Source organism: Chiloscyllium plagiosum, chromosome 35 (assembly GCF_004010195.1).
Source record: "Chiloscyllium plagiosum isolate BGI_BamShark_2017 chromosome 35, ASM401019v2, whole genome shotgun sequence".
Classification (NCBI taxonomy): Eukaryota; Metazoa; Chordata; class Chondrichthyes; order Orectolobiformes; family Hemiscylliidae; genus Chiloscyllium; species Chiloscyllium plagiosum.
In genome coordinates, this window is record NC_057744.1 from 40,729,016 (window position 1) to 40,735,944 (window position 6,929).

Sequence of the window (6,929 nt, forward strand, 5' to 3'; positions counted from 1 at the left end):
AACCCGGGTCTCTGGCGCTGTGAGGCAGCAGTGCTAACCACTGTGCCACCGTGCCGCCCATGTGAAGTGCCGGAAGCTGGAGGTTGGCAAACGTGGTGGCACTATTTAAGAAAGGTGGTAACGAAAAGCCAGGGAACATTTAGACCGGTGAGCCTGACCTCGGTGGTGGGCAAATTGTTGGAGAGAATCCTGAGGGACAGGATATACATGTATTTGGAAAGGCAAGGACTGATTAGGGATAGTCAACATGGCTTTGTGCGTGGGAAATCATGTCTCAAAAACTTGATTGAGGTTTTTGAAGAAATAACAAAGAAGATTGATGAGGGCAGAGCAGTAGATGTGATCTATATAGACTTCAGTAAGGTGTTCAACACGGTTCCTCATGGGAGACTGGTTAGCAAGATCTCATGGAATACAGGGAGAACTAGCCATTTGGATACAGAACTGGCTCAAAGGCAGAAGATAGAGGGTGGTGATGGAGGGTTGGTTTTTCAGACTAGAGGCCTGTGACCAGTGGAGTGCCACAAGGATCGGTGCTGGGCCCTCTACTTTTCATTTGCATAAATTATCTGGATGTGAACATAAGAGGTATAGTTGATATGTTTGCAGATGATGCCAAAATTAGAGGTCTAGTGATGAAGGTTACCTTGGATTACAATGGGATCTTGATCAGATGGGCCAGTGGGCTGAGGAGTGACAGATGGAGTTTAATTCAGATAAATGTGAGGTGCTGCATTTTGGAAAGGCAAATCAGAGCAGGACTTATACACTTAATGGTAAGTTCCTGGGGAGTGTTGTTGAATAAAGAGACCTTGGAGTGCAGGTTCATAGCTCCTTGAAAGTAGTCATAGGTAGATAGGATAGTGAAGAAGGGTTTTCGTATGCTTTCCTTTATTGGTCAGAGCATTGAGTATAGCAGTTGTGAGGTCATTTTGCAGCTGTCCAGGACGTTGGTTAGGCCACTTTTGGAATATTGTGTGCAATTTTTGTCTCCTTCCTAACGAAAAATGTAAAACTTGAGGGTTCAAAAAGATTGACAAGGATGCTGCCAGGTTTGGAGGATTTGAGATAAAGTGAAAGACTGAATAGGCTGGGGCTGTTTTCCCTGGAGCTTCGGAGGCTGAGGGATGACCTTATAGAAGTTTATAAAATCATGAGGAGCGTAGGTGGGATAAATAGACAAGGTCTTTTCCCTGGTGTCAGGGCGTCCAGAACTGGAGGGTATAGGTTTAGGGTGAGAGGGGAAAGATATAAAGGGACCTAAGGGGCAACTTTTCATGCAAAGTGGTGGAGGCTGGTACAATTACTGCGTTTAAAAGGCACCTGAATGGATATATGATTAGGAAGGGTTTAGAGGGATATGGGCCAAGAACTGGCAAATGGAACTATATTAGGTTAGGATACCTGGTCGCATGAATGGTTGGACCGAAGGGTCTGCTTCCATGCTGTACATCTCTATGACTCTATGGCTCGGATGACTGCCCTTATGGAGTTTACACATTCTCCCTGTGTCTGCGTGGGTTTCTTCTGAGCACTCCAGTTTCTTCCCACGTGTCCAAAGAAGTGCAGGTTAGGTGGATTGGCCATGTTAAATTGCCCATAGAGTCCATGGATGAACACCTAAATGCGTTCACCATGGGGAATGCACAGTTCCAGGGATATGATGGGTCTGGCTGGAATGCTCTTCAGAGGGTCGGTATGGACCTGATGAGCCAGCTGGCCTGTTGCTGCACTGGAGGGATTCGATAACTGTATTCAGCCTCTCATTTTAGCTCCAACCCTGGCAACATCCCTGGAAGTATTTTCTGCACTCTTTCAACTTTACCATCTTTCCTGTAGCAGGGAGATCAGAATTGGCCTAACCAATTTCTTGTTCAGCCACAACATGACCTCCCAACTCTGCACAATGCACTGCCCAATGAAGGCAAGTGTACCAAATGACTTCTTCATTATCCTGTCTACTATCTTCAAAGAACTGTGAACCTGCACTCCAGGGTCTCTTTATTCAGACACATTCCCCTTAAGTGCATAAGTCCTGCTCTTCAGACCACAAACAGCTCTTGTGATACCACACTCCTCACCAATGCCTCTGTTCTGCCTCGTGCCTCTGGACGTCATTTGCCTATTTGGATAGACAAAATCTTTTGATTGAAGTCTTTTCTTTTAGGTGCAGTCCCAGCACTGGCCTTTAATCCCAGTGACACTTCTCAGAGTGTTGAAGTCCCTGCCAGCCCTCTGATTCCCCCACCCCCCAACCTCCATCCCCAGTACCAATAATGTGAAAGGCTGCTCCTTCCTGTACGTCTCCCATCACCTACTGTGGTCTTGGATCCTGGGGAAGTCTGAGGTTGGGTCACTGCCCTGCCTTCAGACTCAATGCCAAGTTCCACATTGTAACATATAAAATTCTGGCCATTGTGTCCAATTCAGACAGTCCTGCATCCGTGTGGATTGTCCGACAGATAGACAGACAGGGACACGACGGCCGACCTATGAACCCTTGCCTCAACTGTACATGATGAAGATTGATCCTTCAAGCTATTGATTAAAATTAGCAACTTGTCAATGAATCATTGGGATCTCTGTCCAATTTGTGAGCTCAAACCATTTGGTTCTCACATTAGCTTCATGGGTGCTCTATGTGGCAACGAGTTTTGTATCTGTGACTGCAGAGAGCGGGGAGGTGAGGTACTCAATATCTCTGTTGTCACCAAAACAATATGAAATGCAGGAGTACCATTATCCTCTCATATTGAATCCAATTGGTTTAATCTACGTCCAAGGTGGTTGTGCACATCTGTGGGATTTATAAATTGAAATCATTTTTATCTTCAGGAACAGAACATAAATTAAATCCAAGTGCTTCTGGGGGAAATAGCAAAATGAAAATCTCAAATTGTTAGTCAGTCATTTGCCGGACAATTCTGTCCCACTTTCCTATTGTGAGCTTGGTTTACAGGTGAGCGTGACCATTTTTCTTTGCTTCTGTTGAAGTTTTTCATTCCGTTTATCTGAGGCGAGCAAGAAAAGAATACTACATCTTCCTTGATCTCAACACTTCCCAAAGGGGAGTCCAGATCGTCATTTGCAAGGTATGATAAAAAAGAAAGTACAAGTGTGGATCGTCGAGAAAAAAATTAAACACTGGGACTTAGACAAGAAGAATCTGAATGTTGAGCAAAAAAGACTTAGAATTCCTCTGCTTTTAGAATTGATGGAAAGCCCTTGCAATTATGATGTTAGCAATGTGAATAGATTAGCAATTCTATTTTTATGTGTATTTTTATAAATAGACAGGAAAGGGTTTTACAAGTTTCCATTAAGCGTTTTAATAACAGAAGTCATATATGAGAAGATAAAAGTAAAAATTAAGACAAAATTCATCTCAGATCAATTTCACTTCTGGGAAAGTTGGTAAAGACGACAAATGGTGGAATGCCCAGAAGTTACCTTCTGATAAAGTTCCACACCAACAAGAATGCCACACTGGGCTGGAAGCCACCTCTTCACTGGGCCTGGGTCAGGGGAAGATGCCTTCTGCTGAAGAAGTTGAAAAAGGTAACATAATAAACAGAAACATGAAGAGAAAGCAGAGAAAGAAAAGGAAAGTAAAAAGCAGATACAGTAGACAGGCTCCAGGCTCCTGTGCTGCCACACTGCTGTCATCTTGCTCGCTTGCCTCTGTGCTTCTGGTCACATGAAGGGCAGCATATCCAAACCCAGGGTCATTCACTGCTGTCCAGGCCCAGCACCCACCACCAGGCCACAGGGGATTAAAAGGAGCATGTATGAAAAGTCCGAAGCTTGGGGTAGTTTCACTCAGTGTAATACCAACCTGCCCAGTTGGAGACCAGCTTCAGAGCATAAGCAAAAGTAAATTTCAAATAACTACAAAATGCAGTGCTCTCTCAAAATGGCCGAGGTCTCACAGTGGAGGGAGCGATATTTATCAAATCCGCTTCCGTCCATAATCTGGGAATGCTTGATGAAGGGCAGCGTAAAGAGGGCTTTACTCTGTATCTAACCTCGTGATGTCCCTGTCCTGCGAATATTTGATGTAGACATGTGTAGAGGCAGCTTTACTCTGTAACTAACCCTGTGCTGTCCTTGTCCAGAGAGTGTTTGATTGGGATAGTGCAGAGAGAGCTTTACTCTATCTCACCCCCTGCTGTCCCTGTCCAGGGGGACTCAATTGACACAATCCTTCCTGATAGGACAAATATCATTTTAGGATTCAGTATGGGAGTATGGACACACTCCCTCTATGGCAAGTACAGTAAACTTCATTTTCACCAGCACCATCTAGATAAAACGGCAAAAATTATATAGTTCAAATACCATGAAGTTTATTGTATTTGGGCGGCACGGTGGCACAGTGGTTAGCACTGCTGCCTCACAGTGGACTTGTTGGGCCGAAGGGCCTGTTTCCACACTGTAATGTAATCTAATCTAATCTAATTATTCTGAATTGAGTTGAATTGAATTTATTGTCATGTTACCGAGATACAGTGAAAAGCTTTGCCTTGCAAGCAATACAGGCAGATCACAGAGTTAAGTAGCATAGATAGTAAACAATCAGTAAACAGCAGCAAAAACAAAAAAGCACAGATACAGGTGAGTTTTTGTTTTTGCCGCTGTTTACCAATTATTAAGAGTTTGTGAGTCCATTCAGTATTCTAACCACAGTAGGGTAGAAATTGTTAAGGAAACCGGCTGGTGCGTGTGTTCAGGCTTCTGTCCCTTCTCCCTGATGGTAGAGGTTGTAGAAAAGCATTGCCAGGGTGGGGTGGATCTTTGAGAATGCTGGCGGTCTCTCCTTGACAGCGGGCCTGGTAGATGGATTCTATAGATGGGAGGTTGGCCTTTGTGATTGTCCGGGTCAAGTTCACCACTCTCTGTAACCGTCTCCGATCTTGAATGGTATAGTTGCCATACCAGGTAGTGATACATCCAGACAGAATGCTTTCTGTTGGCGAGGGTATTCTGGACAATTATTTATAGTTTTTAAAATTATTTACCTCAATGTAAATATGCTTGTTGTTCAATCAAATGACCACCTGAAATATCAACAGTTGATTCAATTTCAAGTCAATTTCTCCTCAAATTCTGCGATTTCCAAGGAGTCAGCTGAGGGTGTGAGTGAGACGGTTCTCTGCTGGCAAGTTTTATTTAAGGTAAAGTTGCATTATTATTTAAGTGATTTATGCTGTATATAAAGTATAACCATGATGTGTATACCCCCTGCATAACGTTTCTATTACATAGTGTGTGTTTTACATTGATTGTGGACCTCCAGATTATCCACAATATTTGATCAACCAGCATCCTCCTCGTGTCACAGGTGTATGAACAAAAAGCTTGCTGTACATCTTTTCTTAGATAGAAGATCAAAAGTACACATAATAATCCAGGTGTGGTCTCACCAAGGCCCTAGATGGTTCAAATACTTTTACACTAAAGCCAACAGATTTTTGATGGCTAACAGAGTCAAAGGGCAGACAAGAAAATAGAATTAAGACCATAATTGGATCAACCAGCTTCATGTTGAGTATCAGTATGGGATTGAGGGGCTGAATGGCCTACATCTGCTCACGGTGGCTCAGTGGTTAGTACTGCTGCCTCCCAGCGCCAGAAACCCGGATTCAATTCGAACCTCGGACGACTGTCTGTGTGGAGTTTGCACATTCTCCCTGTGTCTGCATGGGTTTCCTCCGGTTTCAACCCACAGACCAAAGATGTGCAGATCAGGTGGATTAGCCATGAGAAATACAGGGTGACAGGGATAGGGTGGGGATGCTCTTCAAAGGGTCAGAGTGGACTTGATGGGCTGAATGGCCTGCTTCCACAGCATAACGATTTTATGTTTCTATTCTCTATTCCTATGTTTATCGGTACATGATGGTACGAGACACAGATTATGCTGGTATTAGTTTAGTACATCTAAATTATCGCCATTACACAGGATCACTCCATTGAAGCCATCAGTCATACATGTTGTTGCTGCATCACTACAAAATGAGCTTAAATTGATCAGGAGTCTCTGCAGCCACACTAACTCCCACAGAAGGGGCTACTGTGGTTAACATCAACTCAGTGGAAATGCAATGGAATCAATTAAAACAAACATGGTCACAGCAGCTGAACACAAGTGATCATACTCATGCTGACACTACAATTAAACTCACAGTAGAAAAAAGCAGCTAAAACAACATCGACACAAGGCGTCAGCAGGGCTAAACAAAACTTTTTCATTTTTGTCCCCCACCCATGAAGTCTGTTTTCCTCACAGAGGCAGGGTAGCTTGTCAAACATGTCATATTACCGTGCTCAGCAGGCACTGTCAATCTGCGCCAACACTGTGAAGTAAAAATGCACTTACTCACTGCAACTCAACCATGCCGCTAGAGATGCCATAGCAATCCTCTTCTATCACGAGACAATGAGCTAGCTCAGGGATCCAAGCGATGTATTGCGCAAGCATTCGATGGTTATAGCAACTGTAAGAGCTGGTGTTGAATGACATGAAATCCAGGAGACTGAGCCCCTCCTTTCCTTCCTATGAAGGTGAATCAACAGAGTAACAGCAAATAATAAATTCCTGTCACCAGCCATCTGTCACCACTCACTTAGGCATGAAGATAGTGAATTTGAATTACATTGGATTTTCGGAAAAGGTTTGTTACATTCTTGATGATGAAGTGATTTTGTTGATATAGAATACCTGTTTTCATTGCTCCTGTCATGTTGTATTGAGAGCTCAGACAGTCAATGCAAAATGGATCTTTTTGTTGCCCTACTGTTGCTGACCGACATTCCTTTAAACATTTCAATATCACCACTTGAACCATTGAAAGGAGTCTTACCCCACAAGCTTTGCTTCACAACAACATTATGGAAGGTTTGCACTACTTCAGGCATCTCACCCAAAA

The 6,929-nt window shown here is 43.5% G+C and overlaps 1 long non-coding RNA gene across 1 annotated transcript in view; it reads right to left on the reverse strand.

Moving 5' to 3' along the window:
- LOC122540560 overlaps positions 1–6,449 on the reverse strand; it is a 66,532-nt gene extending 60,083 nt beyond the window's left edge. Inside the window, exon 1 of the long non-coding RNA XR_006309348.1 lies at positions 6,380–6,449. This is a non-coding gene — a long non-coding RNA (uncharacterized LOC122540560). The remainder of the gene's footprint in view (positions 1–6,379) is intronic.
- Between the last annotated feature and the right edge of the window lie 480 nt (positions 6,450–6,929).